Source organism: Toxotes jaculatrix, chromosome 3 (assembly GCF_017976425.1).
Source record: "Toxotes jaculatrix isolate fToxJac2 chromosome 3, fToxJac2.pri, whole genome shotgun sequence".
NCBI lineage: Eukaryota > Metazoa > Chordata > Actinopteri > Toxotidae > Toxotes > Toxotes jaculatrix.
The window spans coordinates 9412658-9426263 of NC_054396.1; positions in this window are offsets into that span (position 1 = coordinate 9412658).

The window sequence follows — 13606 nt, forward strand, 5'->3', positions numbered from 1 at the left end:
ACACCTACACTTCCACTTTACACCGTGACTCTTTCAATTCCCACCTAAATTTTAATGATTGCATGTTTTATTCTCACAATCAAAGAGACTGTCTCACCGAGGCTCCGGTCTTTGGACCTGCATTGTTAAAGGAGCGACTTCATTCAGCTCACCAAACCATTGTTGCATATCTGTATAAGAACAGTTCAGCTTTGAAGATCAGATGTTTTGCTCTTTGAAACGCCTTCTTTCACCTCTCGCTGCCATTGCATCCGCTTCCTATCTCTGACGCAGTCTGTGGTTTTGAGTTACTTTCAGTGAGCTTGAATGGAGAGAAAGACTGGTGTCTTTTTCCCAAGAGGCCACTGGTCTGCTGTCTCTCAGACGGGCATTGCAAAACCCCTTCTTCTCTGTTTTGTTGATGTAAGATGCACAAATACTCAAAGATACTGTTCTGAATGTGTTTCTTCATCACAGCCCCTTTCTCACATTTTCTCCCTGATTCGCTAAGAGCTATTTAACAATGAAGCAAGGTCATACAGGAGGAAGGCACAGTATTAGAACTAATCTCTGATAATCAACATTTAAATAGTATAAACATGCAGTTCTAAGGCTGAAAATGCAATATAGTTGCATCTTTGTCAGGAATTTGTTTGTATTTCAGCCTAAAATGTGCATGTGTAAAATGAAAAGCGATATGAATTTTATCCATTTGGATACATCTAACTGGAAAAGCATGTTCCTTTAAGCAACTGAAAAACCCCAGATAGGTTTTTTAATAGGTTACTAAATCATAAAAATCTGCTATAAGACTAATAACATATGTAATTTGCGAGAACATTTTAAAAAAAAAGAAACGCGTTACAATAGCCAATCACCATTTCAGTCTCTGACTTAATTTTCCTTTATTTCCTAAAGAAAATTTGATGCAGCGGGAAATTTTGTTCTTCGTTTCTTTATAACCTTAAATATCCATGACTTAATATGGGGTATTATTGTATATTAGTATTAGTATTATCTTTAAATTAACAGAAACTCAGCTAATAACACATGACTGTGTGATGTGATGTGATCACAAATGAAAGACACTATCATCAGATTTTGATTCTTGTGTTGCTAAATCCTGATTGGTTTTTCAGAAGTACGTACAATTGCATTCCTCACTGTAAGTAGCTGACATGTGAGTAAATAAAAATCAACACTCATGGGTGCAGTTACCAAAAGTCACTGGGAATCGGAGCTTTAACCAATCAGATAAGACTGAGAACTGACAGATCTTCTTATAATTACAACATAGCATTTAGCATTCGTAGTTGTGAGACAGCTTTCTTGTAATTATAGATGTCAAGTCATAATTATGAGATGCTCAGCAGGAAATAATGTGATACCACGTCATAATTAGAGGAGACATGGAAAGAAAACATTTTTCTTTGATTACCACAATGTGCTTCTGATGTGTTTTCATTACATTTCATTGTTGAGTGTCCAGGTCAGTGAATTGTGTCATCAGAAGGACAACTGGGCGAATTACCTGCACAGAGTGAAGGCAATGAGGCGAGAGTTATACAGTTTTATGGGAAGGATGAAAACATTTACTGTGTGAGGTGTACAATGCTCCCCGCTGACCAATGAAAGAGGCCAATCATGCATCCAGTCTAAATAAATGCAAGCGCAAAGAGCTGTAGGTCACCAACTGCGACACTTCCTGTTATAAATCAATCATCTGGGGATCTTTTGCCTGGTGACTCAGCATTCCTTAGCATTTCCTCGGTATCATCTATCAGACAGTGATAATTGATTGCTGCTCTGCAGGAAATTAGATGTCCCATGTCATGTCTCTGTTAATTTGATTCTATCTTGTTTGAATCGGTTATTTATCTAATAAATGATCTGAAAATGCCTTGTGATATAAAAATAATGCAAAAACTTTATCAATGATTCATCATTCTAAAGCGAACTGTGAGATGCGGCTTTGTAAAGCATACAGTTTGGGAGGCAATGAGGATTTCAACATAATACCATTATGAAACATAAAACAAATCAGGTGATCCACTTGGCTGTGCCCCAGGGGACTTCAAAGAAAAAGATCCTCCTGACTGCTGTGTGTATATCCTAAACAGATATGAGGTCGGCCACCAAACTGTCAAAGGAAACGACCTGGCGCTTTCTGTCAGACAGGTCATCCCCTTCAGGTTAACAGTACCCAAATACGATGGTGTGTTGCTGAAATGAGACAATGACAAATGTGAAAGCAATTACTATCATGAAGCACAATGATTCATTATCATAAAAGCTATTATTTCGGAGCAGACCTCTTTGAGTCATTGTCTCTCCCTGGTTTGATTTTCCCTGTGATGATGGACAGAGTTGATTTATTGAGGACTGAGACTTTCTTGCTTTGAAGAGACCAAACTAAGAGCTGCTCTGCAAGAGTGTGTGAAGGAACCTGACTTTGTAACAATACAACTGTTTCCAGAGTGATTATATGCTTGGCCACAGTTAGCAAATTAATCTTTTGTCTTTGATATTAATTTTAGTTAACATACTTGGGATTTTGGATTTTTCTGTCAGTCAGGTATTCGTTTGCAACTTCTATTCTGCAGCAGACCGCTTGTAAATATTTTAGCGATTGTTTATGAGCTTTTGGACACCTGTGCACGAAGAAGAGTCCTGCAGAGAGAAGACTGCCACAAACTGTGATCAGCTTGATCATCTGCTGTGATACAATCTGGTTTCACAAAATGCAGGTGCAGATTAGCTGTTTAAATATTTCATGATTTATTAACCTCCAGAGGTGGCATTAGCTTTTTTTTGGAGTACTGTTCTTGCAAATTTACATCTAGTATTCACTCTCTTTACACTCTGTTTTTGGTCTCTACCAACTCCTGAGGGAAACCTTTGGCTCTCTAGCTGCTAAATACTTAATTAAGTGCATTAGCTAGTAACATAGTGTCTACTGTTTGCTGCAGAACAGGTAATGTATAAGGGATTTTTTTTTTTTTTTTTTTGCCAAAAACAGCTGCATGTTGTGGCCAAAAGCTTTCACATAGCGGTGTGAAGGAGTCAGAACAGTAAAGTTACAGGATGGACAGGTACACAAAACAAGCTCTTTGAAGCTGAGCAGCAAATTTCGATCCTAATTCTCTGCTGGTTCATGATCACAAGCATCCCCTCTCACATTTCCTCTCACATCATTTTTATATTGTCATTTGAAACATTGATAAAATAAAACAATATATACCTGCTTTAAATGTGGACTAAGTTTATAGATGAAAAACCTTGGGTAACAGGTTACCACGTGTTGCACTGTAGTCCAAAAAGTCCAATGGCTGTCACTTATCATTTGACATTCAAATATTTGAACATGGGAAAACAAATTTTTGATCAGTTTTGATCTGTCTGAATTCTCTGTTTTTGTTGCTTTTAACAAATTACAAACCACAGCTAGCTTGGATGTGTTCAAACACTTTTTTTTTTAAAAGCGCATAAAATGGAAGAGAAATTTCTCACTTCAGATCAAGTTCTATGCTAATTTGGCTACTGACTTGTCATGCAGTTAGCAGCATGACAACTTTGGCCAAAGTCATTCAGCATGTTATCCTCATGGATGAAATATGAATTCTGCTGCTGCTTTAAGAGAGACATTTACCTCTCCTCCATAGATCTATGTGCAGATATTTTCAATGACAAAAGAGTGAAAGTCTAATCCCACTGCTACTCCTAATAAGCCGACCTCTGCTTCTGCCAAATTATTCAGCTGACGTCGTTATTTTCCTCTCACCACAACTTTATGGACATTTTCCCTGATCAGTCATTGAAGTTTGAATAATATTCAGAATGCATATTGCTGCACTTTAGTGTGATGCAGTCAATCTGTATAAACTGTATAGAACTGTATAAAGTGGTGCACTGTCTTCACAGTGTAAATAGCTCCAGTGATTAATGCCAGTTTGACATTTATCATCTGACATAACTTTTTTTTGAGATTTTGTGATTACATGTAATTGTCCTATTACACTGACCTCTTATGTAAATGATCGACTTTGAAATTTACATTGCATCATACTACTTTTTCACAATACACTTCATATCACTACTGAGATTGTTTATCATTGGTTTGTGGCTCAATAAACCAGATACTGAGACAGATACAGTACCAGGCTGACCCATTTGGGTTCTACTCAGCTTGGGTTCTCAAGAATAGCTCTGAAGCTCTGCCTTTGTCTGAAACCAATAGGTTCCTTATCAGCAAATGATGCTGAATACAGTCACATCATCTCAGTTTGTTTTCAGTAATTTCACATCATACTTCCACATATCCAGCTGAGATGATCACAATCAAGCAAACATTGGTTATTGTACTGTACGCATCACAGGGCATTAGCTGCTTATTCAGTACAGCATGCTTCAATTGGATTGTCAAGCTTTCAACCCTGCTTTTATCAGGCGGTGATGATAACAAAGAGCCTCGCAAATCTGTGCGAGCGCGTCTCTGAACGCTTCAGACGGAGACTCATGTCTCCTGGTTCAGACTCTGAGATGAGGTGAACAGATGCTGCTTTTCATGTTGTCTTCATTCTCTGCGTCTCTGATGGTTCGTGTGCTGGACCTCAGCTGCACAGCTGCTCCAGAACCATCACACAGAATCACAATAACAGAAACAAATCTCTGCTCATCCTCCAGAGATGTATAGAGAGGCTACAGAAAGAGCCATCATGTCAAAAACCTCCTTTATCATGTTCTCCGAGCTCCATTCAGGCACTGATTGTTTAGATCGGTGTTCTAATTAAAAGGCTGATTAGTATGCAGCTTATGCTGTTTTCCTGCTGTTAATTCAGTCCCACAAGGCCACTGCTGATGACATCACTGCTGTATCAGGTACCAGCATACCCGAGCACGCAGTGTACAGAAGTGGGAGTTTGACAATTACATAATATTCTGTCTTCCCTGGTGCCCACAGTGATCAGATAATTATTATCAAGTTTTGACCAACTGACAAACAACACAACATTTCCTGATGGCATTTCGATAGATTATATAATGACTGAATTGTTCATTAGTGTTGAAAGGGGAGACACAAAATGTAATATCATCCAGCAGCCATGTCACAATCATAGGTTAACTAATTTCTTTAGTAAAGTGGAACGTGTTACGTGGTGCGGAAAATAACTGTCTCATGGGGTGATCATCTATTGTTGGACATATACAGCATTCTTTATCTGGAGACAGAATAATTAAAACTGGTCTCTGGAGGTGGAAGGTACCAAGAAATGTGCAGTTCTTCCACAATATATGCCTACATCAATGTCAGAGAGAGATAGGCTGTTCTGAAAGTCACTGCAACATCTCCAAGGATATGGCAAAGACAGCAGGTAAAAAAAGTATACTACATTTTTATGAAACAGTACAGAGTATAAATAATTAATCTGGTCCTGCAGCAGGAGAGCAAATTAAATGTCAGATGGGGAATAATTCTTGGAGAGTACCCTCACAAAATAAGGAGGGACCTCTTTTTCACTCTGTGTTATCATTTGAAGTAGGAGCAGGGTGGTGGTGGTGGGGGGGGTGGATGGAGAGTAGAGGTGGTGTAACTGAATCCGTACTGCTGTGCTGTCTCTCTGAGTGCTGACCTGTGACGACACAGGGAGTCATCCACGTTTTATCAGTGGCAGGTAGGTGGGTAGCGGCTGGCGCTTTGTCGCGTTCTAAAACCGATTCAGGTTGCAAGCCCTGTCGACTGACACAGCAGTGGATATTTATGCGTGTGTCAGTGTGGGACTGTGTGGGGTTAGGGGAATGTATGTATGTCTGGGCTTGCCCAGAGATAGTAAAGTGGTGATTGAGAAATGCTGGCAAAATTCAGGCAACTCATATTTGTGTCACAACAGTATAATAGTAAATGTGAAGGGGATTGCTCATCTGACTCTCCTGTACAGCTCTGTGGAGCCTTATAGATGGTTTAAAAAAACTCAGTGTATACCACCTGCCCCGGACCAAATAACAGACAGACAAAGTTAGCAGCTATCTGGCAAATATAGTGGAGCGTTTATCAGCTAAAGAGCCAGAAATTTCCCTCAGGAGTAAGTGAAGACCAAAAAAGAACAAATAGAGGGTGAATATTGTACTTACATTCCACCAGAAGGCCAGCAACAAACCTCGAAATGAATGCTAATGCTGCTCTGTGCCTGCTGCATGTGTAAACAAGCAATGTTTCCTCTGCTTGCAAGTGCCCCCCAAAATGTGCAGTTTTTGCATGTTAAATTTTTTCCCATTTTTTTTCCTCCAGCAGTCCACACAGGGTTGTTTATTCAGATCCATCAATTTATGTTTCATATATGAACCTTATAGCGACAGGTTCCTAAAGTGAGTGGAGGCAGGGTTCACACTCAGGTGATCTGTGAATAAGCCATCTTTGTAAATTCCAATAAAATACAAACTGGCTCTGCTTAAAATCATTGATGGAACCATTTAGAGATTTAAGTAAATCTTTCAGTGTTGATGGATTTGCAAAATGTCACTTTTTCACAACAACCGTAGGAAAAACAATCAGTTTCAGCCCTAAGAGAGAAATAAGTCATGAGTAACTGCAGAGGAAAAATTGAAAGATATAAGGCTTGATGGAAATTAGATCTGAAGTAACTGTTCCATGGTTCTGATTAATAAGCTCCATGTTTCTCATCTGTGCCACTGGAAAGATTGCATGCTCAGTAGTGCAATGCATTTCCTAGACAAATGGAGCTTGATATTACTTTGCCACTGCTCAGCGTTTCCATCAAGCTGTCAAGTGAATTTTATGTAAACTATAGATATGACAAAAAAAGAAATGTAACAAGTATTTCCATCAAGGGAAGGGGAAAGCAAACAAATAGGTTCTCTGAACACCAGACACAAACACACATCCATTTACCAAAGCGAATGTACGGAGGATCTGATTAGGAAGGTATTGTTCTTTATTATCAGATAATGTAGGCTGTGTAACAGATCATCATTTAAATCCGAAAAGAAATATTTTAATGCCCCGACTTATGGCCAAATAAACATAATGGGCAGCAAATATAGGTTTGACATTTGTATGAGACTGTGTTTGACAAACCTGACAATTTTGAACTGAGATGGAAGCATTTGTCAGTTCCCACAATGCCAAGGCTGTCACAGTGTATTCATTTGTCACAATGACAAATGAATTTCACTGCTGCACTATATGTAATGTTTATAGTATATGTAGTTTATAGACAAAAGAGAAATTCCATATGACTTTGCTTCAACACAGATGTGTAAAGTTGTCAATCATGGCATTAACACAATGTAACACAACGGTCACAGTCTAATAATCTGGTCAAGAAGATAATTTTGAAAAATCCACTTTACTTTGACGGTTGCATGGCTCTTTCAAAGCAGACAAAGTATGTTAAAACTGGATTTAATCAGCATGAAGGAGTATGAGAATTTCAGTCAGTAGACCGCTCGTCTATACTGAAGCACAAAAAAATCCAATCAGAAATACAGAGCAGAAAACGAAGTGCATGTGGTGTCATATTAAAAATCTCAGGACACCTTCACTCGAGGCCAGTAAATCATACCTGATGGTTTCGAGTTTCAGGAACTGAGTCTATGTCTCTAAGGCAGTTTTTGGGAAAATGGGAAACTGGATCTGCTTACAAAGATAAAATGCAAACTGCTGACAAGCATCATTAAAATAAATCCAATAAAAATACATGAGTATACAAAAATAAACAATGTGCAATATATGCAATGTATGAAAGATACAGTACATAGTATAAACTATTAAAAATGGGCTGCAGAAAGGCGTAGAAACAAATAGTTGCAATTGACTGTTTGCTAAACCCCTCACACTAACAGTGATTTTCCAATAATAGCTTGGCAACTATAGGAACAGCAGGTCTATTGAGCTTTGGATTTCTTGTGTGGGGCTCTAAAAAGAGAGATACTCAGTATATAAAGAGTTTGGAGGGTGGCTATTTTTATTTTTATTTTTTTAATATTTCCAAAAACACAAGAGCAAAAGTATAAGGGAGCATTTCACCAGTGCCTGGCTTCATTTGCTAGCCTCATCAGCTGACCCGATAAAATCTGCTAGCAAGAGTCGTCATTATTCTCTGCATCTATCTCGCTAAATCTGCATCTATTATTAACTGCTGCACAAAAACAGAGAAATTGATGCAGCAACACTAATGAAGAGGGACAGAGTCAAAACCTTTCTCTAGCCAAAGAAAAGCAAGACAGAGATCCTCATTTTCAGTCCCTCGAATTCCTTCAGAGGTTTCAGCGACATTCCTGGTGCGAAAAAACTAGGTATCACGAAAAAATAAAACTGTTTAAATTGAAAGTTATATGTTGGAGTCAGCTTGTCTGTCAGGTGTCATTAAGAGTCCCAGGTACAAAGACCAACATCTCCTCTGTACTGGCCTCTTTTCTTTTGTTTTTTAAGTGTTGTACAGATTAGCATCGGTTTATATCTTTGATCTTGTCAGCCATTATTCTGCCTCCAAATGTCTGAAATTCCTCTGCAATCTATGTTTCCTCATGTCTTATTGGGATTCTGTTTATCCTTATTTTAGTTTTCCATTGCATGTTCACCTTTTCTGCACAGCATTTGTTCAACTAACTGTCTAAACTAGATTTCTCATCAACTGCCAATTTCTGGGAGGGAGATTGAATTTTCTGATCAATCAGAATGCTATTTCCAGTCTTCACCTAAGTCTGATAATTGTTATTGAACAACTGCACCCTCGGGTTAAAGTGAATCTTTTCCACCTTTGTCTGCTGAATGCTGCAGGGAGAGTTTCAGAGTCTTGCTCAAGGACATTAGGGCAGGGTGTGATATGGGTGTAGGTGTGGTTGAACCAATGATTAGGGTCGGAAGCACCTAATTCAAGTATTTGTGAAACATCAAAATGATCAGCTCCACAACTGTTTTTTTTTTTCTGTCACAGATTATGTTAAAATAGTGCTAAAATCATGTTAATGTTAACATGCAAGCCTACTCTTATGAAATGGTGGAGAAATAATAAATTATTAAGCTCAATTAAATGCCTGATTAATTTTTACCATTCATACTATGTTAAATCATTATGTTCACAGATGATCTGACTATGACATTTTGACTTTGCTGCAGATTTCTACATATGAACCTGAAGCCAGGACCTGGTTAGCTTAGCTTATTCGCATAAAGACTGGAAGCAGGGTTGAAGCAGCTAGCTTGCTGCAGGGTGAGACACATTCAGTCTCCTTTGTTGTATTTGGGGTTATGTACCAGACTATTTCTTATAGCTGGCTGCAGAGACTTCTTGGAGTCTCTTGCCATATGGGATTGCCAGGCAACCAGTGCAGACTTCAGAAGTCACACGATCTCTCATACAACTGTTACTTGCATTTTTTTTACATTATTTCTCAAGGCTTTTGTATGGATTAAACAAAGGAGATCTAACATGTTAATTAGTAAGCTTTAAAGGTGCTGGTCTGCAGTGTTTTTATTTATTTATTTATTTATTTATTTTTTACCTACCTCTATTTCCAGTCTTAATGCTATACTATGCTAACCAGTTGATGACTCTCCATGTTGAAAGGACATATGTGAGGATAGTATCTGTCTTCACATCTAACTCAATGAAGGGAGGAGAGGAATAATCCCTTAATCTATTTGTCAGTTTATCCGGGTTTGAGTTAACATCACTGGCTTGTCTGGATTTTTGTCTCAAAGCTGTATAATTTCCTGTTCACATTCAGCACCTGCCTTCCCATGAATCAACATGTTGTCATGTAATGTTGGAGCATTTTTTTCCCCAGGTTTTCAGCATCCATCCCTGAAACCTGCTGTAAACAAAAGCTGAGGCTCCAAGGTGACCCTGCATGTTTATGTTTGATCAAGATCTCTTTGATTCCACAAACAGAAGAGACTTTTTTTGCCCAAGTGGTTTTAGTAACTTGAAATGTGTTTATGCTACCAGTGGGAACACTTCAATATCATCTTCACAGACCTGCTTCCTTTCTGACAGTTTTGAGTTATTCTTGCTTTCCAATGATCTATTTTCAGTTTGAATCCCTTTTGGCCTCTTTTATTCCTGCATCATCCAAGTATTTTAGGTCTTAACATTGATCCTCTTGTTTCTTCGTGTCTCTGTAAGATTCTTTGACAGTGGATGCTTTGATAATCTTTACGCCTTTGATTCTTTCATTCCCTTTGGATTGCTTTCTCTTTGACCTCATGCTTTCAGCTTTTGTGTCTTCTCCCAATTCCAAACAATCTCTTAAGCTTTGCCAGCGTTTCAGTGATTTTTTTGTCCCACAATCTGATATTACACTCATACACAGGCACAAAAAAACAAAGCTAAGCCGTCTCTCTGTAATATGGGAATTCTAGCAATCAAGATCGATAGCTATGTCCCAACATACATGTAATTCATGAATCTAAAGCAGACCTGTTGGCTGACAAGAAAGATGCTTTTTTTCTTTAAGTTTGCTTGGAGTTGATTGTGCATAAGAGGAGCCATTAAGAGAAGCTATGGCCTGTGTAGCACCTGCTATGTAAACTGTAATTAGGGAAGCTATCCCCAAGAGACACGCTAGAGCTGCACAGTGACCTAGCATGACACCAGCCTCTTGTGTCTTGTGTGTGAGTGGATGTGTGTGAACTGTTCAAGCATGCGTATGTGTGCACGGACCCATGTGTGCATGTACTGTATGTGTAAACACTTAACAGATCCGGTTTCCAAGAGCCTGTAATTAGATGAAGACTGACCCACCGTACAACAGTGACTAATGTTCTCCAAAGCCTCAGTGGTAACAGAAGCATCAACAATCGCAAGGAACAAGGTGCAAATGAAATGTATTTATGTGTGAGACTGGGATCATGGTATCAGGAATTACATATAATACACTTTATATGGTCCTGGGGTATTTCCCAGAAGATTTAACCATTCCTTTCAAAGAAGCAAATAAAGAAATGTTTTTTGTGTCTATATCTATCTCTGTCTCCATCTATATATATATATATATATATATATATATATATATATATATATATATATATATATATATATATATATATATATATATAACAATTCTGATGGGTTTACACTTACTCAGGTTTTCATCACAGATCTAGTTATACTATATGTAGGCTATACTTAAAGTGAAATCCCACATCCTAAATCAGTAACAGTCGATTGCTCTTAACAAAAAACAAAAAAAAACTTCTAGATAATCAATAGTGTGAATAATCACCTAGTCACACAAACTGGTAATTACTGTCATGATCACTTTGTGTAGTCTGACCTTTAGAGCATCACCACTACTAACCTACTGACCTTCAGATACCCAAAGCTCCCTACTTAACCCATCAGTCAGTCACTGAGGTGAGCAACAAACATCATATAGAAACCTCAGCTCTTTACAGCTGCTGCTCTAACTAACTGGTTGGTGGTATGTCATTGTCACCTCAGCTCTTTTGTCCAGCTGCACATGGTTTGTGCTTACAGTCTCTCGGGGTCCATCACGGCTGTCTGCTGTTTTTTTCACGTCTTTTCCACAGTTCTTAGTGCAGCTAAGTCTGAAAATGTTATATCTTTATTGCTTTCTGTACTGCTGACACAGATTTTCCTTCCTGTGCTCTGTCATGTCCAGTGTTTGCTGCTGCAAAGGACACTGCTCTTATCAGCACCTTGCAAATACTGTTCAAGATCCAACTATTCTGCCCTTCTGCTTTGATGTTTTTTTTGAACAAAGTATGTATGTATGTATTTAATGGAACAACTAAATAAAAAACAGATCTGTGGGTGAAATATTCAAATATTCAGCCAAGATCAATTTCTGTCAAACATTGAGCCCAACATTTAGCGCACTTTTCTTTGTTTTATATCATCATTTGTGATGTAACCACATGCAATATCCTGTTCGCTGGCTTTGAAGTTTCTCTCCTACATCTCTCACTACAACCAAAGAGGCAGCGTCATTTTCTGTCTCACTGAAAGTAGGCCGCTGGTTAAAGGAGAGCAGGAAGATCCAGGAAGAGTACTCTGTCTGCGGTCGTCATTTCATCTCTGCATCCTGCAGCCTTACAGGGTTACTGGTAACAGGCTGCAGGGGACGCTCTGCTCAAATTACACTCGCAGAAGCATATTATTTCCCAAATGTCCACTGTAAAGATCAGGTGGCGTCCAAGGCAACCCAGCAGCTCAAGTAAGTAACCCTGACCCACATAGCGGCCCGGGAGTGATAAGTGAACAATGAGGTTATGCTGGACGAGACAATGAAGAAAGCGATAAGGAGTACGCCCTTGGGCCTAATGGATGGATCAATTCTCTGAGTTTAAAAGAATGACCGGGAAGAGGCTGAATTGACACCCCGACTCAGCGGGCCTGAATTTATATCATCACAGTGATCGTTGGGGCAAAATGTTGAATGAAGACTTTCATTTCATAAAGAAAGATTGAAAAGTGAAAAACAAAATGAAGCTTGCTAAGAAATCTGTGTGTGTGTGTGTGCAGTAGTCCAGCCAAGTCATTCTTAGAGTGAATGACACACAGCCTCTTCAAAACCTCTTTATGTAGCTCTTCATTTGAGGGCTTTGTGTTGACAGAGATAAGAGCTTCTCATCAAATGGACTGTCTGGAGGGTCAGTGAAGAGGACGTCAGCAGGACCTCAGACTCAAATATTTCAGTGTCACCAGATGAACACAGTGTCACATTAGGGGTGAAAATATAACATGATTCATGCAGCAGCTGCAAACAGAGAATCTATGAATGTGAGGTCCAGTCATTTCTGGCCAATTTATTTTTATTTATTTTCTCCTTTTTAGTACTTTTAATTGTAATTAATTGTTGTTTTGTGCATTTTGAGAGTGAAAAATTAATCTTAAAAAACAAAATGGTTATCTTATCTTATGCCTTGTAGTTTGTCTGTTACTTTTATTTATTTATTTGTTTATAGCTTTAAAATTAAATTTTAATTAAATTAAAAGTTTTATTTTTTTAATGCTACTGAATATTTAATAATCAATTCTGCAGTTCAGTCTCATTTTTTCTTATTACTTTTAGAAACTGTGACTAAGCAGAACTTCATTTGCATTTTGTCCACATTTTTCTGGTTGAGAAAATTGAGTCTTACTTTACATGACACCCCATTATTACTGCTGACTGTGTTTTCTTTCAGAATCATTTTACTACTTTTTTTTTTAACTTAACCCTAGTCAACATCTGGTTTGTGGCCCTTTCTATGGGCCTTTTGTTTCACTTCAGTCATTCAGCCTTGCATTGTGTTCTTGTTTTATCTTGCCCGAACATATTTATTCCACTGATGTCATTTTTGGTTGAAAAGTGCAGCAAGTCCTGTCATCTGTCCCTACCCGCGGATAAGACTCTCCTGAAATAGTGCTCATTCAGTGGCAGATGGACCTTTGCTGTCATGACACACAGTTAAGCTTATGGAACGGTCACAGTTTGGTTAGGTTTAGAAAAACATTGTGGTTTGGGTTAAAATAAGTACTTCATAACTATTATGGCTGCTAGGTCACCTAACAATAAATCTGAACTTTTTATAAGCTGCTTGCACAGACGACCTATGGGCTCATTTTTCACTGGAGGACAGTCTCCACAGAGGATGTAGTAG